The sequence below is a fragment of the Pseudophryne corroboree genome, chromosome 9 (assembly GCF_028390025.1).
Source record: "Pseudophryne corroboree isolate aPseCor3 chromosome 9, aPseCor3.hap2, whole genome shotgun sequence".
NCBI classification, from domain to species: Eukaryota; Metazoa; Chordata; class Amphibia; order Anura; family Myobatrachidae; genus Pseudophryne; species Pseudophryne corroboree.
The window spans coordinates 224,209,420-224,234,836 of NC_086452.1; the positions used below are offsets into that span (position 1 = coordinate 224,209,420).

At 47.9% G+C, this 25,417-nt stretch overlaps 1 long non-coding RNA gene across 1 annotated transcript in view; it reads left to right on the forward strand.

The window, feature by feature from the left end:
• The window catches only part of LOC134956911 (uncharacterized), a 206,267-nt gene extending 183,667 nt beyond the window's left edge, over window positions 1-22,600 (forward strand). The window contains exon 3 of the long non-coding RNA XR_010186286.1: window positions 22,398-22,600. This is a non-coding gene — a long non-coding RNA (uncharacterized LOC134956911). The remainder of the gene's footprint in view (window positions 1-22,397) is intronic.
• Window positions 22,601-25,417: the final 2,817 nt, after the last annotated feature.

A 25,417-nucleotide genomic window follows, 5' to 3' on the forward strand; every position in this document is an offset into this window, starting at 1 on the left:
ATGGGGACACTTGCCTGCCATAATGTGTAAAATGGGGACACTTGCCTGCCGTAATTTGTAAAATGGGGACTCTTGCCTGCCGTAATGTGTAAAATGGCCTAAATGGGGACACTTGCCTGACGTAATGGGTAAAATGGGGACCCTTGCCTGCCGTAATGTGTGAAATGGGGACTCTTGCCTGCCGTAATGTGTAAAAGGGGACACTTGCCTGCCGTAATGTGTAAAATGGGGACTCTTGCCTGCTGTAATGTGGGGATTTAATGTATCAAGGGCATTGCGGTGTGTGGCTTAATATGGTGCAGGGGGCATTACTGTGTGTGGCTTAATATGGTAGAATTTTTTTTTTATCTATGGTAGCCGTGATCTGTTGGTGCAGGGTCAAAAACTGGGGTGTAAGGTAGTCTTTTCAGACGAGTCCACGCCCATTTTAATGGGGTCATGCCCATTTTAATGAGGCCGCGCTCCTTGTCGGGAGCGCACGCTAGTTTTTTTTATATCTAGGGTGGGGGCGCATTTTTTTTACTGTCAATGTGGGGGGGGGGGCGCATTTTTAAATCTCGCACTGGGAGCCAAATTGGCTAGAAACAGACCTGTTCGCAGGAAATATCTCTGTTTTACTTTCTGGTAGAAGTGCTACATAATAAAGGCATTCATGAAATTTTAAAATAGGAAATGAAAAGAATGAGAACATACTAAAAGTATAATAATAATCAGAGCCGGCCCTAACCAATATGATGCCCTAGGCAAGATTTTGGCTGGTGCCCCCTAGCACCGCCACTAGTTCTGCAGGAGATGCCTGGCATGAGTCAGCTGGCAGCTCTGCTAACGTCGGGTGCCTTTTGTTTATGACAATACATTATATTATTTGCATTACTATGTGGCTAGGATGCACAAGCAGCTTCCGCTGTTTAAAATTATATGCGGCATGCCTATATTCTGTGTGCGACTGCGGCTGTATCTGCATAGGAAATGCTACATTACAGTGATTTCCAGGAATACACTGCAACGTAGCATTTCGTATGCAGATACAGCCGCAGTCACACACAGAATATAGGCATGCTGCATATCATTTTAATCATCAGAAGCTGCTGGTGCCCCTAAGCATACCAAATGCCCTAGGCATTTGCCTAGTTTGCCTATGCCTAAGGCCGGCTCTGATAATAATAATAATAATAATAATTATTATTATTATTATCATCACTGTATCAAAACCAAGGAGACAATGGGGGTCATTCCGACCCAATCGCTCACTGCAGTTTATCTGTCAGGAATCTGCATTCTCCATCGCATCACTTACTGTGGAACTACAGGTTCTAGCAGTTCAGTTCAGTTCCAGTTCCAGTTTTCAGTCTACTGCAGCCTGGAGCACACAGTGCTTCTAGTTAACAGCATTTACTCCCGGTGCACTACTGAGCCCAGCCAGCAATCAGCAGTGCATTGCAGAATTACTCTCCTGATGAATTATTAGCTTCAGCTAACTCACAGCTGATCTGAACACCCAATCCAGCGGGGTATGTTCTCACAGAGATGCAACATCCAATCATCACAGACCAAGGGGTATAAACTCCAGTTCCTGGCTCAGTCTCATGGCCTTGGACAACGCGTCACATCCTTTGAACAGGCGTCTCCTGTCTTCAGTCCTCTGTCTGCAGAGATTCCCCAGTGTATTGGACCTGTGGAACTACAGGTTCCAGCAGTTCCATTCCCAGTTCCAGTCTGCAATCCCCTGTTTCCAGCGATCTCCTATTTCTGGCATTTCCAAGTTGTTTCCCTGTTCCAGTGTTCCTGTGGAACCACAAGTACCAGCATCCATTCCAGCTTTCCTACGAGTCACATTCGGTGTACAAGTTCTCCTGGTTCCTGTGTTCCTGTTTCCAGTGGTTTCCTTCTTGTCATTCTTCAGTCTTCAGTTTGCTATGAACTCCAGCCACAGTTTTCCACAACAACTTGCAGTAAGAGACTTTCTTCAGGTGTTCTTCCATTACTCAGCCTGTGCACCTGATTACCAGCATCTAGCATTGGGGGTCATTCCGAGTTGTTCGCTCGGTAAATTTCTTCGCATCGCAGCGATTTTCCGCTTAATGCGCATGCGCAATGTTCGCACTGCGACTGCGCCAAGTAAATTTGCTATGCAGTTAGGAATATTACTCACGGTTTTTTCATCGTTCTGGTGATCGTAATGTGATTGACAGGAAGTGGGTGTTTCTGGGCGGAAACAGGCCGTTTTAGGGGCGTGTGGGAAAAAACGCTACCGTTTCTGGGAAAAACGCGGGAGTGGCTGGAGAAACGGAGGAGTGTCTGGGCGAACGCTGGGTGTGTTTGTGACGTCAAACCAGGAACGACAAGCACTGAACTGATCGCACTGGCAGAGTAAGTCTCGAGCTACTCAGAAACTGCACAGAGATGTCTTATCGCAATATTGCGAATCTTTCGTTCGCAATTTTAAGATGCTAAGATTCACTCCCAGTAGGCGGCGGCTTAGCGTGTGCAATGCTGCTAAAAGCAGCTTGCGAGCAAACAACTCGGAATGACCCCCATTGTGCATTGCATTCAGCACTTAACAACTTGCTGTGTTAGAACTGTCTCCTGCTAGGGCCTTGCTTGGCTTAAAGACGTGTGCTTCTACAGAGACTGTGTGCTTTGATTGCTATTTGTTATATATCAGAGTTTCGTTTGCTGCATCTGATTTCATTATTGCCTTATCATTTATATCAAGTTACAAGTTCATCTTCATTGCTCATTTGTTACCAGTGACTTTTGAATATCGGATTAAGTTATTATTCATTGTTCCTGTCATCCGTTATCCCTGTGTGATAATAAATATCAAGCGCACATGCGCGGAACTTTTTGTCAGTCTTCCCGTTTCCTCTATCACTCCTACACTGACCCACTAGCGCCCCCTCCGGGGACAGTCAAAGTTACAGAATCCTGACAGTTTGCCCATGGCCCATGGACCCGGATGGTGGTCAGAGTGTGGGGTCAGGGTCACTCCAAAGTTTGGTGTCACGACTCAATGATCAAGAGTCAAGTATCAATGGACCTAACCCGGTTCCAGCCGTCGGTCCAAAGACTCCACTGGTTCCAGCCAGCCTGAGTAGCTCTGTTTCCAATGATGGGCTACCTTCTTCGGTTCCAGCCGATTCCAGTAAGTCTCCACCGGTTCCAGCCGGTTCAAGCTCTTCCGGACCCAATCCGGTCCCATCCGTCTGTCCGGATCAGCCTCCTTCGGTTCCAGCCGATTTCAGTAAACCTCCTTCGGTTTCAGCCGATTCCAGTAAGACTCCTCCGGTTCCAGCCGGTTCAAGCTCTTCCGGACCCAATCCGGTCCCATCCGTCAGTCCGGATCAGCCTTCTTCGGTTCCAGCCGATTCCAGTAAGCCTCCTTCGGTTCCAGCCGATTCCAGTAAGACTCCACCGGTTCCAGTCGGTTCAAGCTCTTCCGGACCCAATCCGGTTCCATCCGTCTGTCCGGATCAGCCTCCTTCGGTTCCAGCCTATTCCAGTAAGCCTCCTTTGGTTCCAGTCGATTCCAGCATCCTCGGAACAAATCCGGTCCTATCCGTCAGTCCGAGGACTCCTCCGGTTCCAGCCGGTTCAAGCTTTTCTGGACCCAATCCGGTCCCATCCGTCTGTCCAGATCAGCCTCCTTCGGTTCCAGCCGATTCCAGTAAGCCTCCTTCGGTTCCAGCCGGTTCAAGCTCTTCCGGACCCAATCCGATCCTACCCGTCTGTCCGGATCAGCCTCCTTCGGTTCCAGCCAATTCCAGCATCTTCGGATCAAATCTGGTCCTATCCGTCAAACCGAAGACTCCGCCGGTTCCAGCCGGTTCAAGCTTTTCCGGACCCAATCCGGTCCCATCCGTCAGTCCGGATCAGCCTTCTTCGGTTCCAGCCGATTCCAGTAAGCCTCCTTCGGTTCCAGCCGATTCCAGTAAGACTCCACCGGTTCCAGTCGGTTCAAGCTCTTCCGGACCCAATCCGGTTCCATCCGTCTGTCCGGATCAGCCTCCTTCGGTTCCAGCCGATTCCAGTAAGCCTCCTTTGGTTCCAGTCGATTCCAGCATCCTCGGATCAAATCCGGTCCTATCCGTCAGTCCGAGGACTCCTCCGGTTCCAGCCGGTTCAAGCTTTTCTGGACCCAATCCTGTCCCATCCGTCTGTCCAGATCAGCCTCCTTCGGTTCCAGCCGATTCCAGTAAGCCTCCTTCGGTTCCAGCCGGTTCAAGCTCTTCCGGACCCAATCCGATCCTACCCGTCTGTCCGGATCAGCCTCCTTCGGTTCCAGCCAATTCCAGCATCTTCGGATCAAATCTGGTCCTATCCGTCAATCCGAAGACTCCGCCGGTTCCAGCCGGTTCAAGCTTTTCCGGACCCAATCCGGTCCCATCCGTCTGTCCGGATCAGCCTCCTTCGGTTCCAGCCGATTCCAGCATCTTCGGATCAAATCCAGTCCTATCCGTCAGTCCGAAGACTCCTCCGGTTCCAGCCGGTTCAAGCTTTTCTGGACCCAATCCGGTCCCATCCATCTGTCCAGATCAGCCTCCTTCAGTTTAAGTCAATTGAAGTAGTCCTGGACAAATCCCTGTTCCATCCGTTTGTCCAGAGTTGCCGTCGGTTCCTACCGATTCCAGTTCCTCCGAACCCGGTGTGGTTCTCTCCAGTGTTTCAAGTAAGCAACTCCTGTCGCTATGTCCAGTGTCCACAGTTCTTGCAGATATTGTAGTTGCCTCAACCCAGATGGAGGCTCTAAGTATCTCACCCCGAGATGAAGTTTCTAGTGTTCAGTCAACTTCACCTGGGAACTCCCGTCAGTCAATTCTGGAGATGACGTCCTCTCTCCATCCTAGAATATTTCAAGTTGATTGTACTCCTGCTTATGAATGCTTATTCCAGTCCTCTACTCTCAAGTGTCCTACATTGTCTTCTGAGACTTCAATTGACATTCAACCTTCCAACTTCCAGCGTGGGTGTTCGGTGCCCACCCATAAAAGGAAGGGGGGGGGGTACTGTCAGGAATCTGCACTCTCCATCGCATCACTTACTGTGGAACTACCGGTTCCAGCAGTTCAGTTCAGTTCAGTTCCAGTTTTCAGTCTACTGCAGCCTGGAGTACACAGTGCTTCTAGTTAACAGCATTTACTCCCGGTGCACTACTGAGCCCAGCCAGCAATCAGCAGTGCATTGCAGAATTACTCTCCTGATGAATTATTAGCTTCAGCTAACTCACAGCTGATCTGAACACCCAATCCAGCGGGGTGTGTTCTCACAGAGATGCAACATCCAATCATCACAGACCAAGGGGTATAAACTCCAGTTCCTGGCTCAGTCTCATGGCCTTGGACAATGCGTCACATCCTTTGAACAGGCGTCTCCTGTCTTCAGTCCTCTGTCTGCAGAGATTCCCCAGTGTATTGGACCTGTGGAACTACAGGTTCCAGCAGTTCCATTCCAGTTCCATTTCCATTTCCAGTCTGCAATCCCGTTTCCAGCGATCTCCTATTTCTGGCATTTCCAAGTTGTTTCCCTGTTCCAGTGTTCCTGTGGAACCACAAGTACCAGCATCCATTCCAGCTTTCCTACGAGTCACATTCGGTGTACAAGTTCTCCTGGTTCCTGTGTTCCTGTTTCCAGTGGTTTCCTTCTTGTCATTCTTCAGTCTTCAGTTTGCTATGAACTCCAGCCACAGTTTGCCACAACAACTTGCAGTAAGAGACTTTCTTCAGGTGTTCTTCCATTACTCAGCCTGTGCACCTGATTACCAGCATCTAGCATTGGCCCTCATTCCGAGTTGTTCGCTCGCTATCCGCTTTTCGCAGCAGTGCACACGCTAAGCCGCCGCCCTCTGGGAGTGAATCTTAGCTTAGCTGAATTGCGAACGAAGTATTCGCAATATTGCGAAAAGACTTTTCTTTGCAGTTTCTGAGTAGCTCGAGACTTACTCTTCCAGTGCGATCAGTTCAGTGCTTGTCGTTCCTGGTTTGACGTCACAAACACACCCAGCGTTCGCCCAGACACTCCCCAATTTCTCCAGCCACTCCCGCGTTTTTCCCAGAAACGGCAGCGTTTTTTCACACACACCCATAAAACGGTCAGTTTCCGCCCAGAAACACCCACTTCCTGTCAATCACACTCCGATCACCAGAACGAAGAAAAAACCTCGTAATGCCGTGAGTAAAATACCAAACTTCTTAGCAAATTTACTTGACGCAGCCGCAGTGCGAACATTGCGCATGCGCAGTTAGCGGAAAATCGCACCGATGCGAAGAAAAATAACGAGCGAACAACTCGGAATGAGGGCCATTGTGTATTGCATTAAGCACTTAACAACTTGCTGTGTTAGAACTGTCTCCTGCTAGGGCCTTGCTTGGCTTAAAGACGTGTGCTTCTACAGAGACTGTGTGCTTTGATTGCTATTTGTTATATATCAGAGTTTCGTTTGCTGCATCTGATTTCATTATTGCCTTATCATTTATATCCAGTAACAAGTTCATCTTCATTGCTCATTTGTTACCAGTGACTTTTGAATATCGGATTAAGTTATTATTCATTGTTCCTGTCATCCGTTATCCCTGTGTGATAATAAATATCAAGCGCACATGCGCGGAACTTTTCGTCAGTCTTCCCGTTTCCTCTATCACTCCTACACTGACCCACTAGTGCCCCCTCCGGGGACAGTCAAAGTTACAGAATCCTGACATTATCGCAGCGCAGCGATCGGGTCGGAACTGCACATGCGCCGGCGCCGCAGTGATTGACAGGCAGAGGCGGTCGCTGGGTGGGAGGAAGTGGCGCGGCAGCATTTGGCCGCTGTTACGGGGGCGCGGTCTGGCCAATGCAGGCGTGGCTGGACTGTGCGGAGGGCGGGCCGCAGCGGCTACGTGACGTCACACGCAGCTGCTGTGACCAGGGGCAGCGACGATCAACTCCCGGCCAGCCGCAGGAGCTGAGCTGGCCGGGAGTTACCCATTAGCTCAGCTCCTGCGGCTTGCCGGGAGTTACTCCACAAGTACAAAAGCATCGCCGCTGTGCAATGCTTTTGTACTTGTGCAAGGGGGGGCCGGACTGACATGCGGGGCGGACTAGCCCTGTGCTAGGCGTCCCCCCGCATGTCAGGGAATATGATCGTAGCTGTGCTAAATTTAGCCCAGCTACGATCAACTCGGAATGACCCCCTATATTTGGGAAATAGTACACACTAAAGCATGTATATACTGCCATTAGAAGATGCCATAGACTGAGCCATGTGTGCAGAAGCTGCATCTGTTCATTTGTCCATCTGGCAGTTAGTTCCTTGGGGATGGTGTCTGTGTAATTTTAGTTGTCTGCTCTGAGTACACTGCACTCACTAATACATTAGTCTTTTTAACTAGACATGCATTAAATGGATTTCACCGTTGTGTCTTCTTATTTGTAGACATATTCAGGTAAAAAGCAGTGAAGTCAAAATAATTTCTGTTTGATGCTGTCACAGATAATACACTGGAAGTGTATGGCTCTCTAGAGCATCACATAGTTAGCATTAGCAATAGTTACTTGTGAGCATAGGGGGTAATTCCAAGTTGATCGCAGCAGGAATTTTTTTAGCAGTTGGGCAAAACCATGGGGGTCATTCCGAGTTGTTCTCTCGTTGATTATTTTCGCTATATTGCGATTAGTCGCTTACTGCGCATGCGCAATGTTCGCAGAGCGCATGCGGATAGTTATTTTACACAAAAGTTAGGTATTTTACTCACGGCATAACAAGGATTTTTCATCGTTCTGGTGATCGTAGTGTGATTGACAGGAAGTGGGTGTTTCTGGGCGGAAACTGGACGTTTTCTGGAGGTGTGTGAAAAAACGCTGGCGTTTATGGGAAAAAAGCGGGAGTGTCTGAAGAAACGGGGGAGTGTCAGGGCGAATGCTGGGTGTGTTTGTGACATCAAACCAGGAACGAAACTGACTGAACTGATCGCAATGGCTGAGTAAGTCTGGAGCTACTCAGAAACTGCTAAAAAAAATCTATTCGCAATTCTGCGAATTTTTCGTTAGCAATTCTGCTAAGCTAAGATACACTCCCAGAGGGCGGCGGCTTAGCGTGTGCAATGCTGCTAAAAGCAGCTAGCGAGCGAACAACTCGGAATGAGGGCCCATGTGCACTGCAGGGGAGTCAGATTTAACATGTGCAGAGAGAGTTAGATTTGGGTGTGGTGTGTTCAATCTGCAATCTAATTTGCAGTGTAAAAATAAAGCAGCCAGTATTTACCCTGCACAGAAACAAAATAACCCACCCAAATCTAGCTCTTTCTGCAAATGTTATATCTGCCTCCCCTGCAGTGCACATGGTTTTGCCCAACTGTTAAAAAAAATTCCTGCTGCGATCAACTTGGAATTACCCCCATAGTAATCAGCGTTATTTTATTGGAAATTCCCCTTCTAGCTGTAACATGGAGAGACCTCAGCAGACATCTCCAATATCTGCCACAGTCCCTCCATTTCCAACTGCAAAAGCGGCTTCTATAGGTTTCTTCTCCCTGCTTGCATATACGCAGCCAGCAGACCAAGCATGTACAGTTGCATGGTGGTGTTCCAAAACTGAAAGTAAAGTGATTACATCAGCCTACATGTTATACTTCGCAGAGATGGGCTTCTATCGGAGCCCCTGTCCCTGGATATGATTTTTAGCAAATCTGGCTAAGATTTAAGAAGTTATAATTATTGGTCCTACAACCCAATGATAAATATGAACCATAAAGCTTCATGCACTAGAGCAAAGCAGCCATAGGCTTCCATTCTTTGGCCAGAGAATTGTTTTGGTTTTTTTAACATACAAGGCAGATCTCCGCCTGGTGAGGTGAAAGAGGATTTTGGTGCATAGTGAAGGGAAGGGAACCATGCATATGCTATAGGGTATGTATTAATCTCATCGCCATGTATGTGTGCTTTAGCTATACCTTGACTCCTCCTCCCGCTGACACACCCCTTGCATATGCAATGAAGCAAATAAATGATTTTGCTGAATGATGGTACAGTACATATGTGTACTTTTATACCGTTGCTACGGTAGGCAGCATACTACGATGCGTACGCAACCTCCCACATGATCCAGATCCCCTGTTCAGTGCCATGGTAGCTGGGAGCATGCGTATGCATCTCCTCCCTCAGTCACTGCGACGAGTACTGCAAAACCAGTTAATGAGAAAAAAGATGTAAGAACAGAATAAATAATTACTTTGGTCATTCTTAAACATAGGGGAACCCTGCTCATGCAGGCTTTATAGTAATATTGTTTCTTACATGGGCACAGGTGATGTTACATTGGATGGTGTGCAAATACAAAAAGATAAGCCTAAAACATTTCTATTCCAGAATATGTTCTTTTTATTAAATGTCTCCTCCAGCATATTACTTAGTCACAAATGATAAAGTAACAAGGGGCCTAATTCAGGCCTGATCACTGGCAGGCGATTTTTGCACTGCTATGAACAGATAGTCTCTGCCTACAGGGGGAGTGAATTCTAGCTGTGCAATGTGCGAACACTTGTGTAGCAGAGCTGTAAAAACAGATCTTGTGCAGTCTCTGCGCAGCCCAGGACTTACTCAGCCGCTGCTATCACATCAGTCTGTCCGGGACCGGAATTGACGTCAGGAACTCTCACTGCAAACGCATGGACACGCCTGCGTTTTTCCAACCACTCCCAGAAAACCGTCAGTTGCCACCCATAAATGGCTTCTTCCTGTCAATCTCCTTGCGAACGCCCATGCGAATGGATCCTTCGCACAAACCCAACACTGAGTGGCGATAAACATCCTAGTGATATTTGGTGGACCCCCTTTATTAAAGTAAACCTTAGTTACCTTCTAATACCAGTAAATAAAGACACGGAGACATGATTTTGGCAGAAAAATTGCTAGCTATTTATTTGACCCTAACCATAGCAAACCTGTAAATGGAAAAATTTGTTAAGCTGCCGAATCACCCGGCAAAATGGTGGCAGAAAAAAGAACGGCTCTATTAAACTATTGGTAAACTTTAATTGGTAAACTGACCGAAACCGTCCAACACCTTATCAAAACCGGTAATAGGTGTCAACACAACCCCCACAGTGACTTCCCACCGCTCCTGGGTGCCCTGCCGCTGCCTCCCGGATGGGTGGTCGAGCGGCCATTAAGTCGATGGAGGTGAGTGCACCTAAACCAAATAAACTGAAACTTACTACCTATATAAGCGATACAACTACAAACTGCCGTTCTTTTCCGCCTATAAATAGCCAACGAATGAAAACCAGCCAGCAATTAAAAACGCCAATGCACTCCGCATCAAACAAAACAACCTCTATCCCATAGGGCGGGAGGGCGGGAAGGAAATTCAAACAGCAAAGAGGCCCAAAATGGCCACTGCAGCCTATATATACCCTAACCCTCCCCCTTTTCCTAAGGCTGTACTACCTCACAGCTAGTTCACCCCTCACAGGATGTTTAACCCATTCCTCTCCTATGCAGTCAATTCTTTCTCCTAAACATCCTAGTGATATTTGGTGGACCCCCTTTATTAAAGTAAACCTTAGTTACCTTCTAATACCAGTAAATAAAGACACGGAGACATGATTTTGGCAGAAAAATTGCTAGCTATTTATTTGACCCTAACCATAGCAAACCTGTAAATGGAAAAATTTGTTAAGCTGCCGAATCACCCGGCAAAATGGTGGCAGAAAAAAGAACGGCTCTATTAAACTATTGGTAAACTTAAATTGGTAAACTGACCGAAACCGTCCAACACCTTATCAAAACCGGTAATAGGTGTCAACACAACCCCCACAGTGACTTCCCACCGCTCCTGGGTGCCCTGCCGCTGCCTCCCGGATGGGTGGTCGAGCGGCCATTAAGTCGATGGAGGTGAGTGCACCTAAACCAAATAAACTGAAACTTACTACCTATATAAGCGATACAACTACAAACTGCCGTTCTTTTCCGCCAAAAGCGAAGGACTCCCTCCCAGAGTCCTCGCACCGCCACCATAACCTAACCTAACTCCTGCAACACTAGGAACAGATCCTCCAGGAAAAACATCATCCCCTCATTGGATAGATGTACACCATCAGGCCGAAAAAGGTGTTTGTCTCGGAACCGAATCCTAGGGTGGCGAACCACTTTGCCTCCGTGGGCCAAGACCCACTTCGCCACCGCCCCATTCACCTTTATCCTGGCCTCATCTATTACGCGTCCGTCCTCCACACCGCGCCAACTCAACCTTGGCACCATCAGGGAAAAAACCAATACGCAATTGGTCCATGCTGCGGCCACCTTTGCCAGATCTTGTATCATGGCCCACCTTAGCTCCAAGGAAGTCCTCTTCCCCAGGTCGTTGCCACCTAAGTGGACAACCAACACCTTGGGAACACCATGCTTCCTAGCTTGACTGACTAATCTACTCAATAGATCTGTCCACATCATTCCTCGCCAACCAAGCCATCTGATTCCCTGACCTCCAGGGAACCTCTGAGCCGTATCAGAGGCCAAGAACCTAGCTGCCCAAAAGACATAAGAGTGGCCAACCACCCAAACGGACAAGCCATCAGCGAAACAACCTGAATGGAGGAAAAGGGGTAAAATGTGTTACTAAAATCTATACCAGAAATAGAAATTGCGTTAACCTGAAGGATCTGCCAAAAAAGAAAAATTTTGTTGATAGCTTCCTAAGTCGCAGCAGTCACGGCCTAGCCGATCTCCCGATATTCTAATAAATTTGAAGCAAAGCATTAAGACTTTAAGGGAAAGGTAAAAAAAAAAATCAAAACGAAATCAAACAGGGGGGGGGGGTATAAAAAAGAGGGTAAAACATGAAATAACTCAGCTGGAGGTGAAAGCATAAAAACCTGCTGAGGGACTTTGATAGCAAAGATTAGCCTAATTAATGATTAGAATTCAGTCCGTCAAGTCAGGCAAAAATAGCAAAATAACTCCAGACCCCCGCTGCCGGCTCACGCCCGCAGCGGCAAGTGGCTAATCCCTGAGTAGGATCACACACGGGTAAACGAACCAACATATAGTGAACATAACATATGCATAAACCAAGCAAACCTTATCTTACTCTAACTTATTGATGCCAGCTACGCTTACGCAAAGTATCTCAGGCGACGGGGCGAATGTACCGCTTATAACAGGACGACTTCCATCGCCCCACCGCCTGGATCTGGGCTCCCGAAAAACCCGCGGCCGCTGCCGCCGTAGCAGCCCCAATGCGGAAGGAGTGTGTACCGAAGTGAGAGGGGGAAAGGCCCAAGCTCGTCAGACAGCGACCCATCATCCACCGAAATTGGAACTTTGTTACTGGCAGCCCATCATAGTGCAGCAACCACGACCCCCGACAGTCGGGCCTTACTGCCTCATACTGCACTGCCAGCCGTACTGGGCATATGCTCTCCTCAAGTGCCGGAACCAGGGTGACCCATCGGCCCTTCCCCACCTGGTCCGTCTTAGAGCGTCGCAATCTGCACAGCAAGGACCTCCCACTCACCACCACGTCCCCCACCAGCATGCGCGAATCCGTTTGCTTAGAAGGCGCTACCAACTCCGAAATCCTAAAGGCACAGTGGTAGGCCATAGAGAAAGCCAATCTAAAAAGCAGCGATTCAAACATAGACAATGCGATGGCTCCCACCGACCCAATGATGTCAGGCAGCAAAGCTGCATCAATGGGCCGCCTCCTGTCAGGCGGCGTAGGTGCAACGCGCGCCCATCCTTTCATAGCCTTCAGCAGAATCCCGCTTTTCGTCAGATCGGGAACACCCTTAATTCTGCAGAAGAACGCAATGCCAGCCAAGTACCGGGACACCACCGCTCTCGACCTACCCGAAACATAAAGCTGCCAAATAAAAGAAAGCATCATCCGATGCCCACTCTTACCTCGTTGCTTCCGTCCTCTAGCAAATTCTTCCCATTCGCTCCAGGCCTGTTCGTAAGCCTTAAGCGTGGATGGCGCGACCGAGCGCAGTGCTAAACCTTCCAGTCCGGCTCGATGACCTGCCAGACATAACCGGGACAATGAAAACCCCTTTGGTCGGCCTCGGGAGCCAACAAGTAAAACCTATCCCAATGCCCTCGCGATAGCGCATCAGCGACCCCGTTCTCCAGACCCGGCACATGCTGCGCGCGGAACCACACGTTCCTGCGCAGACAAGTAAGCAGCAACTGCCCTAGGACCCGCAGCACCACCAGCGATTTAGCCCTCTGGTTGTTAATCGCGTGCACCACGCCCAGATTGTCGCATCTGAACAGGATGCTGCGATGCGCTAGCCGCTCGCCCCAAATCTCCAGCGCAACCATGATGGGAAAAAGCTCCAGGAGCAGAAGGTCCCTAGTGAGACCCGCCTGATGCCACTCCGCTGGCCACGATGCCGCGCACCAAGATACCTCAAGATAGCACCCAAAACCGGATGCCCCTGCCGCGTCGGTGAAAAGCTGCAATCTGGCGCTATCTACCGTCGGTGCCTGCCATATTCGAACCCCGTTAAAATCTTCCAGGAACGAGGCCCACACTGCCAGATCTCTTTTTATCTCGGCTGGCAACCGTACAAAGTGGTGCGGCCTGGCACACCCCGCGGTTGCTCTTTCCAGCTTCCGGCAGAAAACCCTGCCCATCGGGATGACCCGACAAGCAAAGTTAAACATGCCCAGCAAGGATTGCGCCTGCCGCAGCTTAACCTTACGCGAGCCCATGAACTGGCCAATGGCCTCGCGAAGCTTAGCCACTTTGTCCAAAGGCAGACGACACTCGCCTGCCACTGTGTCGATCTCGATACCTAGAAATGACAGGCAAGAGATCGGCCCCTCCGTTTTGTCTTCGGCAACTGGCACTCCGAAGTGACAAAACAATGCTCGTATACTGAAAAGCAGGTTGCCGCACCGCGGCGAACCCGCCGGACCCGTACAAAGGAAATCATCGAGGTAATGGGCAACGCCGTGCCCACCCGACGAAGACTCCACGCACCAATGCAGGAAGGTGCTAAAACGTTCAAAATACGAGCATGAAACGGAACATCCCATCGGCAAACATTTGTCGATGAAATATTCCGATCCAATCCGGAAACCCATAAAACGAAATGAGTCCGGATGGAGGGGTAGCAACCTGAACGCGGATTCGACGTCAATCTTTGCCATGAGGGCCCCAGCTCCGTAGCTGCGGACCAAATTGAGCGCCTCGTCAAACGATTGATATACCACCGAGCAATGACCCGGAGGTATAGCGTCGTTGACCGAGGCCCCCGGTGGGTAGGAGAGGTGCTGGATCAGACGGAAGGCCCCAGGTGTCTTTTTGGGCACCACCCCCACCGGGGAGATGACGAGATCAGCCACGGGGGGTGAAGCAAAAGGCCCCACCATCCTGCCCAGCCTGATCTCCTTATCGACTTTTTCCCGCAATACTAAAGGCAAAGCTCGAGCCGACTGCAGGTTCCTCTGCGCCCTAACTGTAACCTCGCTTGCAACAGGCAAGCGGAACCCAAAACTAAAACCTTCGTATAAAAACCCGGCATCCTCCTTATTCGGATACCAACTCAACCATTTACGCATAGCCTCTAACCTAATTGGCGTTGGCGCCCTGAGGAGCACTCCCGCCGGGTGCTCCTCTAGAGTAGGGTTGTTTAGCGCGGGGACCCTGCCGAGTATTCTTGAAGCAGGAGGAGGCCGGGTGGGAACCCCCGCAATGGAGGCAAGCGTGACGGAACCGACACTGCTTGCCGTAGGTACATGCCGCGTTGTTAAACGCGAAGCATAACCCTTTCGTTCCTGTCTGTTTCCCAGTCCGGACGGCCGACCTAACTGGCTTGGCCGACCCGCCGTCCCCGCCGGGCGCATGGGCGGACGGCCCGACCCGGTGTCCATCCGCCCCTGTGCCCCGGGGCTCCTTGGCCTGTTGTGAGGCCCTGGTGACCCTAAGCCATACCTCCACGTCCTTGAACCCGAAGTCCATCACATACAACCCGTCCTGTTTCTCTCTGAATTCCTCATCATATCTACGCCATTCGTCACCCGCCGACGTGCGTTGCATATCATGCACGAGGTGCAGGTACCGGATGACATTCATATGCTCGTCTGGCCTGTCCTCAAGGTAACAAGCCGCGAAAACCCAGAAACCTGCCAGCCAGTTATCGAACGTGCGAAATGCCTCGGCCCCTATGCCCTTCTTAGCGGTAGCTGCCTTGAACTCCCTCTTCGCGCCTTTCGTCAAGACGAAGACATCCACGTAGTCCCCCCTTCGAATGCTTTTGCTGCAGCTATCCCTAAGCCCTCGCATGACAGCGGTATATTCGCAGCGAACCACGCCTGGCAAGTCGCGCCGCTTCCTAGCCTTGCGAGATTCTTTGCTAACCCGCCTTCGCCTCTTATGCCTCTCCTGCCTCCCAGCCGCCTTTTTGGCGTATTTAATCGCCCTTTTCTTCGCCTTCGCCGTGCTACTTATGTCGGACACCGCCGAGGAAAGGGAGGAGGAGGAAGAAGAGGAAGAAGAGGATGAAGGGGACGAGCTGCGCGAACTTGAGGGAGTACTCGCAACCGACCCAGACTGCTCCGCCTCACCTGAAACCGTAGAATGGTCGGATCCAGATTCATCAGGGGCGATGTACGAAACGTCCTCCACTTCCGATTCCGCTTCCTCCATATCCGTCTGATCAACTGCGGGCAAAAAGGGGGAAGAGGACCCAGAGACACACAGTGGCGAGCGCCTAGCCCTTCCAGGCGATGGCGTGCCGGATGAACGCACATTCTCATCCCGCCGTGGCTGCTGCTGCAGCTGAGCCGCGGCCGCACCAAGCTCACGGCACGCACGCGCTACCCTCTGCGCGGCAGAGCCCGCACCCGCGCCCGATCCGCTAGGAAACCCCCCGGACCCAACCTCGCGCTCGGGGGCCGCTGAGAGCGGGCCCAAAGCTGCCACCACCGTGGCGAGGGCCGTAGCGAAAGCGTTTTGTGTTATATTCGCATCCCGTGGCGCAGGCGCGTCGCCTGCTGGTTGCCGAGCGGGCGGAACGCGCCGTGTGGACCCGCCGCTGGGCACGGGAAGCCATGACCCATCCGGACCACAAATCGGTCGGCCCTGCGGGGAAAGGTCCGTAATGACCGGGCACCTCACCCTGGACATAAACCCCCCCCTACTTCCTGTGCCCGCCCGCCCAGGTCCCCCGGAAGTGCTGGATGAGCTGCCACGTCCAGCCCGGGAGGCCCTGCTCTGTGCATCATGTGACGCCCGCGGTGCCGTGCTGCCCATCCTTTGCGCACCGCTGGGCGAAAAACCCCGAAAACCTGGTTGATCACCACCAGAGAGCATTTACCAATCTATATGTCTGTTGTGAGAGGCAGAGAGGTTTCTGCATTAGGAGGAGGTGCAGGCCCTGACATGCCACATGGAGCATTATGGGGTTGCTCCAAGGTAAGTAGCTCTTAGCTTAGACATATTTTAGTAAGGAGCCATTATCATGTGACTCCTTGCTGGTTAATATTAGACCCAGATTGGGGTAATGGAGGTGTGAGGTGTGGTGCCTCTGGACTGGCTGAGCTGGATGGCTTTAGTGTGGCATACCTTTACATTCTATTAACACTTTTCACTTATTAATTTTCTAACACTATTTCTCTATTTTAATTACATTTCATTTTGTATCACCCCCTCTATAGCTTCGGCTTCCTAAATACTAATTTATTAACACTATAGTTTTTTACACTGGTATGTCACGCTGTGCTTTCTGGCTCATTCTGGTGTTTTGGGGTGCCACACCCTGCACCTAGATATAGCGCTAGGGACCCCAAATATACAGAGAGGCCTTGATGCGGCTTTGGGGCTTAACCACACATTTGCGCAAATATGTGTAACGAAGATCTCTGAATTCTATTATCATGTGGGATTTATATCTGGTTACTGTTATCCATTCAGTGTGCTGGGGAAACAATTGCTTTTTTTCTTGCTCAGAAATACCCCTTCCTTTCGAGCACCTGAATGATATCACTAAGCTAATTGAGCATTTACCAATCTATATGTCTGTTGTGAGAGGCAGAGAGGTTTCTGCATTAGGAGGAGGTGCAGGCCCTGACATGCCACATGGAGCATTATGGGGTTGCTCCAAGGTAAGTAGCTCTTAGCTTAGACATATTTTAGTAAGGAGCCATTATCATGTGACTCCTTGCTGGTTAATATTAGACCCAGATTGGGGTAATGGAGGTGTGAGGTGTGGTGCCTCTGGACTGGCTGAGCTGGATGGCTTTAGTGTGGCATACCTTTACATTCTATTAACACTTTTCACTTATTAATTTTCTAACACTATTTCTCTATTTTAATTACATTTCATTTTGTATCACCCCCTCTATAGCTTCGGCTTCCTAAATACTAATTTATTAACACTATAGTTTTTTACACTGGTATGTCACGCTGTGCTTTCTGGCTCATTCTGGTGTTTTGGGGTGCCACACCCTGCACCTAGATATAGCGCTAGGGACCCCAAATATACAGAGAGGCCTTGATGCGGCTTTGGGGCTTAACCACACATTTGCGCAAATATGTGTAACGAAGATCTCTGAATTCTATTATCATGTGGGATTTATATCTGGTTACTGTTATCCATTCAGTGTGCTGGGGAAACAATTGCTTTTTTTCTTGCTCAGAAATACCCCTTCCTTTCGAGCACCTGAATGATATCACTAAGCTAATTGAGCATTTACCAATCTATATGTCTGATCACCACCAGGCCTGCTTTCCCTCCTCGCCCCGCCGGAACTAATCCGCAGCGAGGAGGGCTGAGGGGACACGGAACGATGCGGCGTCGCTGCGCGCACCCGTGCGCGAGAGACGCCGCCGGAGCCGCGCGTTGGTGCGCGCGCCCGTCGTGCGCGCGCCCCACCGCCTCCTGTCCTGGTGTCCCCCGCTGCCGATGCAGCCTCTTGTTGTGCACTCCTATCCGACGATCCGGCGCTGGGCACACCGACGGGCCCAGGCCGGATCGCCGTCACGTCTGTCGCCCGCCCAGTTCTCCCCCGCCGCGTGGAGCTTCCAAGCGGCCCTGGCAGGGAGGACCGGCTGGGTGTCACCGCAGCGGGTGCCGAGCGGCGTCCAGCGATGCGTGCTAGCGCGCGCCCGCGGGCTCTCACCATCCCGACTCCCCCGACTGCCCCCGGAGGCGAGGACCGTTGGTCCCCTCTCTCCAGGATGTCAGACCTCCGGACCGCCACGTGCCGCCCACCGCGGCCGCCAGCAGCTACACTCGCGACCGCAGGGTCGCCGGAGGAGCGCGTCCTGCGCCCTGCACCCAACGACCCTGGAGCAGCCCCATGCGTATTAACGGCCTCCCCGGCGCCGGACATCCCGGCCCCGGGCTCAGCCTCGCTGGCCTGGTAACGGGCTGGCGCGCCTACTGATCGGCGTGGGCGGCTGGAGGCCATATTATAATTTGTTTCCTAAAACAAGTGCACGAAATATAGAAGGGTGAACAATCTGCCAGGCAGAACTCACCCCAAGGAAATTCAAACAGCAAAGAGGCCCAAAATGGCCACTGCAGCCTATATATACCCTAACCCTCCCCCTTTTCCTAAGGCTGTACTACCTCACAGCTAGTTCACCCCTCACAGGATGTTTAACCCATTCCTCTCCTATGCAGTCAATTCTTTCTCCTTCCCATTGTTTCCGTGCGATGCGCCTGCTGTATGAAAATGCAGCCTAGCCATCAGGTCTGAATTACCCCCAATATGTACATTTCCATTGCTAGCCCTGCACAGTACCTGAGTTATGGACAATGTTAACAAAATTATATATATATATATATATATATATATATATATATATACAAGAGCTGCCATGCAAAGAGCTGGAAAAAGAACATCCCATACTCTCAATTCCACCATATCAAACGAAATTGCAGCAATCCAGATGATTGCACTAAGCAACTTGAACTTTATGCGGGAAGGTTTGAAGAGAGACAATACCCAGAGAATACCATCAAGAAGGCACTTGAAAAAGTACGTGATGCGAATACGGTGGCTGCACCTAATAACAAGAAATCTAATGAGAAGTTCATCCCCTTCATCACTACCTACAACTGCCAGGAACATCTTATCAAGAAATCATTTAATAAACATTGGAACCTCCTTTTACTTGACCCCATCCTCAAAGACATTGTCCCAGCACGACCAAAAATTGTCTTTAGGAAGACTAAAAGTCTCAAAGCCATTCTGGCCCCAAGTCTTTTGAAGAAAGAAGAACCTACAAATAAAACTGGCATGCCAAAGTGTAAAGGAAACTACAAATGCGGCAATTGCAACATGTGTAGGTTTGTACATCCTGTCAGAAGATCTTTCTCTAATCACAACAACTCAAGGGAATATCCGATCAAGGACTTCATGAACTGTAACTCAACCATGGTCATATATCTTTTAGAATGCACATGTGGCCTAAAATAGGTGGGCAAAACGAAACGACTACTCAAAATTCGATTACAGGAACATGTCCGCAACATAAAGAACAAGGTTGAGCATCATGTAGTGTCTAAACATTTTAAAGAAAAACACAATTCCAACCCTGAAGACCTGACGTTCAAAGCCATCGAACAAATTAAAACAGGAGAAAGAGGTGGAGATGTACTGAACAAATTATCAAAAAGAGAGATGTTCTGGATCTTCGAACTTCAAACCATGGCACCTTTGGGATTTAATGAAGCGTTTGAAATTGCCCCTTTTTTATAAGAGATCATTTACTTTTCTACCTTTGCACAATTTTTATACATATATTTATACATAATTTTTTATAAGTTTTTAATCTTAAAAAACTTCTTTATTCATTGTTCAATAAGCTATATATTAATTAATAAAATAGTATTTTGCACAATTTCTCACACCACACTTTATTCATCGCACTTCAGTTATCTATTATGGCTATATAAAAATCTTTATGAGTCACCTCTATACCTATATTCCAGCTAATAAAATGCACAATTGGATATAATCACTACGCATGCAGCACTGCACTGATTTGGAATATTCCAGGTGCTATACAATGAACTAATCATCATTCTTTCCCATATTCCAGTATCCTGGGGAAAACCCATCCCCCCCCCCCCCCCTTTCTCCCCCCCGGCCTTTTGGACAACGTCAAGTTATATATATACATATAAAAAGAACTCCTCTCTATTATATTGTATTTCATATATATGCATCTTTATATATATTTTTTTATATATTTATTATTATTTTTTTACTTTTGATTAGATATGTTTTATACTTTATTGTTTATAGTTTCATCCCATTCATTTTTGTTTACTATGTTTCAATCCATCAATGTCCGTTTTAATATCTAATAAGGTGGCTATTAACATTTTTAGTACGTCAGGGTGCAGCAGCATATATCTATTAGTTTTTTAATGCACTGTGCGCTCCACCAGCTCTATTACAGGAAGCGCATCGTCATGGCTATGACGATGCATTCCACAGTGCGCTCCACCAGCTAGCGGAAGCGAGTCCCGCGTTACCGGAAGTGACGCTCGGTGGACCACGCCAGGAAGCTGATATGCGTTCCAGCGTGCGTTCCACCGCGCTACATGAAGCTATTAAGCTTTGTTTTCTAATGTTTAATAGCTACCTGGTTGTACTCCATTGTATGTATTTATGCACCCTATTATTTATCACTCGTTAAAACAACAGTTTATTGAATATATTTACTAAATAAAAAATCCTCTAACAGGAAGTGATGTCACCAACTACCTGGCCATGTGCTGGGACCACATTATCTCTGCAGGTATAAATGGAGCTTTGTTGCTCACTGACCCCATCCCCATGATGAAGTCTAATTACTGACGAAACACGTTGGGACTGATGCCTTTTTAATATTTATTTCCTGTACGTTTGAATTTTTACCATTTATTTGGATACCTATGGAAAATCAGATGTATTCGATCTCCAATATGGATAGATAAGCTTGTTTTATTTTTTATCCTGTACGCTTGCATTTCCTCCATTTTGTATACTATATGTGTTGTATTAAACTCTGTGAAAAACTTTAAAAAAAATCCCTGGCTGTGGATTTTGAATTGTGGGATTTGCCTATACCCACAAAGTTTTTTACATCTAACTGGTTTTATTTGTGGAAAGAAAAACGGCGTGAAAACTGTACGCGCTATGTTATTTTGTTCTTTTCTTTTTCATGTACCTATACTGGTCTTGTGACTGAAAGAAAAGTCTTTTATATACCCATACCTCCCAACTTTGTGTGAATCGAAAGAGGGACATCTGCGCGCGCCGATGGCGCGTGGCCGAAATTAGGGGCGTGACCTACCGAAAAGGGGGCGTGACCTCGTGGCAAGTGCCGTGATCGCAAGCCCCGTTTTCATCATTATGGGGGCACGGACAGCTGGCCGTGCTCCTGTCCCTCTCTGCTCTCCTCAGAGCAGCGAGTGACAGGGAGGGATCTTCCAACCGCCCCCCCCAGTCACTGGACACTGCGACCCGCGGGTGGAACAGCGGGACTGTCCCGCCAAAATCGGGACAGTTGGGAGGTATGTATACCAGATAAGTAGTGTCCTGTTCCTATTCACACTGGGTTTACATCTCATATAATTTTATCAGACACTAGAAGGCGCCCTTTCCTCCACTCTCGTAAATATATATATATATATATATATATATATATGGGCAAAATGGTATAAGGGTACTGGCGACCACTGGTGTAAAAAAAATGTTTCAATCCATGTATATAATAAAATAAAATATACAAATTTATTTGGTACAGATAAAATACAATTAGTATGAAGGTAAAAATGTACGATACTAAAAGAGTGAAAATAGAGGGGGGATGGGTTGTGTTTTTTAAAAACACACACGCAAGGTTCTAAGACCAAGATTTTTGCATAAAAAATAATAATAATAAATAAAAAAAATGACTAACAATGTTCTAAAATCAGAATGAATAAGAATAAAGGAGACTCTTAACTTGTAGGTAGAGGGTCACAGAGGGAGAGCCCAACGCGTTTCGTCCTGATGACTTCTTCAAGGGGTACTGGTCTGCTGGGATAGGGTCTCTATATATACCCTCTATAATCAGTCTGTAATTGCTGATGTCACTTCCTGTTTCAGAGCAGGTCAAAGACCTTTCGTTAGGAATCCATGTAAGATTGTGCCTTACTATATGGGGGACAATACATATCGAGTGAAATGTTCAGGTACATACACATTTTGAGATAAAAATATCTAGAAATTGTGTATTCAAACCGGAGTGCGGCACTTCCGCCACACTTCCGGTATCACCGAGTCTCTATTGCGCATGTGCAGGGTACACGTGTACCTCTAATGTCGGAGTGAGACGTTTCCGCCCCACTTCTGGTATCGTACTCATATGGAATGCGCATGTGTCGTAGAAAGTCTTTTACTACAGTTGTGTCCTCGTCTTTCTCCAGGAACCGGAAGCCCGTTCACGTCTGATGCCAGTTGTGTTGTTGCCAAGGGGATCCTCCCGTGAACCGCATACTGACCCGCATGACGATGTCACTTATACCGGAAGTCGACGTGTAGCATATAGATGATTTCTAGTCTAATTTGTTCAAAGTCCATGCCTCGTTCTGGGTTCTGTAGCATTGTGGAACGCATAGTTTACTCTGATTGGCCAGTTCACAGATTCCATTGTTCTCTGGAATAAATGTATATAGGAGGCCCTGAGGAAGGGGTATAGCCCCGAAACATGTCGGTACAATAAAGCTGACCTTTTTTCACACCGCCTAAGAAGTCTGTTCGAGTGCCGCCTTACCCCAATGCATTATATATATATATATATGTGTGTGTGTATATGTATATATACATGTGTGTATATATATATATACATATATATATATATATATATATATATTGATAATGTCGATTTTTATATTAAAACATAAAGCTATACCTTTAAACACACTTTTACCATGGAGCCGCTGCGGCCGCTAGACTTAATATGCACTCTACGTACCTTTTACGCTATTTGCGTAAATAAGTCCCGTACCATGTATGGACTCTGCGTACAAACGCCGCGCTGACGGTACAAAGTACTCGCAGCGCATACACACCCAGAGATACACTTTAAACCTTCTACAGCAATGCTATGTAATAATAGTACACTTTAAACCTTATGCAGCAATGCAGTGTGATGCTATTACACTTTAAACCTTATCAGGGAAAAGAGGACACAACACCGATTTGTAGTTAATCACTGGGTTCCGACACCACAGAGTAATATTTCTGAAAGGGGGTTAACAATACAAATTATGCACTACAATACAACAGAGTAAATGGCTACAGTCAATGTACATACATGAGAATATTCGCTTGCGCAACCCGGCCCGGTCCTCCGCTATCAGGTTGATTGCGTTGTGAGTCTTGTGTCTGGCCAGGCTGCAGCAGGCTTTATTTATACACTTCTTCCAAAAGCAATACAATGGATACTGTAATCCCTTTGTCCATTGGACACAGGAATGCACTTTTAGAGTACAGGAGAGGTCATAGGTTGATTTGAAAAGGTAGGCGATGTCTTTCCCAACTGCTCTTGTGGGTGGTCTCCTCTGGATTCCCGCCGCATACATAATATACAGTAAATACAGTTTATATCTATATTCTGCTTCTGCCCCTAACTATCCTCAGGAACATGCAATTTTCCGCAAACCAACACCGGAATGTTACCCTTAAACTACCCTACAGCTGGATACCAAACACCACCTTACAACCTTAGTCTGTCCCCTCCTATCCTGTAAAGGTGAATCCCTTTGTTCTGGAATCATTTAAACTGTTGTTACTTTCTGATGTGGTGCAGGGGGACTATGTGTAAAAATGTGCACTATTTGGATTAAATATGTAATGTTTTGATAGCCCTCCATGCGTTCACAAACTCCGCCGTAAATACCCATACCACGTGCAGGACCGCGGGAGCGACCATACACAAACTGCGGATATGTGCACGCACGGCGGAACAAGTGCACGCGCAGCGGGCATGTGTGTGTAGTTTGTACGCGATGTGTGTTCTGCAATATTTTTCGACTTTGACAGTCCACCCTTTGGCAGTCAACAATAACTGCCACTATCTAATTACTAAACAGAAAAATATCAATACAATATCTACAGAAAATTGGATGGTCGGAGGAGAGTTGTAGGCGGGAAATGTATGACCTAGTGGGATAGTAAAAAGCATGTATGTATGAATCCATGTCTGAGGGCCATGTATCATTGTGCCGTATATGTTCTAGATAAGCTTCGAGGTATTGCGAAGTATACATTAAATCCTTCTTTTCCCGTATTAAGGGTCTGTAAGTGGGCCAACAAACACTACCGAGCTCTTTTTGGCTTCTTGTTAAACAAATGGGGTGCACATTTAGTTGATGATACATGGAGGGGGAACATATGTGAGTGCTGGTATATGTGGATATCACCTGTCGACTATGTGTGTCATTAACTGAAGGTTGTAGAGATGAAGATAAGACACATATCTAAAATACATTCACATAACATTTTCATAAACATTCTTGGGTAGGGCTGATGTCTTTTCCGGATGGGTGTATCTGGGCAGAGGGGGAGACAAAGGAAAAACGGGTGAATGAAACAGGCCATGGAATTCATTTGCAATCCTTATCATAACACTGTCTCTATGGATGGGTCGTAAATTAAATCTGCTGCTGTAACAGCGCCCCCGCTCCTTAGACTCATCAATTTTGTGCCGTGCTTGCGCCACGTTAGAATTCGAACACACCTAAATATCAAGCCAATAATTATGATGACTCCCGGGATGCAAAGGAGAAACTTCCCTACACTCATAATAACATTTTGAGCCCACTCTCCTAATCCTGAGAACCAATTTCGTGAGTTCAACCATGAGACCCAGCCGGTCAGCTCATTACCCACAGCAGTCAGGGTAAGGTTGTGTCTCCTCCGGAACTCCCACTTCAACTGCAAGATATCGTCCATCTTTTGATCGATGATCTCCGTTGGGTCGTCAGTGCTGTTTGTAATATACGTGCAGCACTTCACACCATATTGAGTTGCCAAAGTGACACAGTACCCACCCGTCACGGCTGTGATATAATTAAGGACCATCCTGTGCTGGATCAGTTCCATCTTGTAAGCTTGTAACTCCCTTCCCGTATACCTGAAGGTGTCGTCATACATCTCAGTGATATTATCTATCAAGTTCGCTAGCGCATGGATATACCTATAATTTATAATTCCTCTGGCAGTACGGGTGATGTCTAATGCGAGAAGGAATTGAATCCCGGTGGATTCGTGGATCAAATCAGAGGCTACGTGCTCTGTCCTCTCTATGAGGTGTCTCTTGATGATGTGTTCATAGTGAGTATGAGTATAAGGAGCCTGAGCACTGCGGTGAACATCTTTCATTTTGTCATGGGTTATGGTCATGACCTCTGGCAGTACTCTTCCAATATAACACAATCCTTCT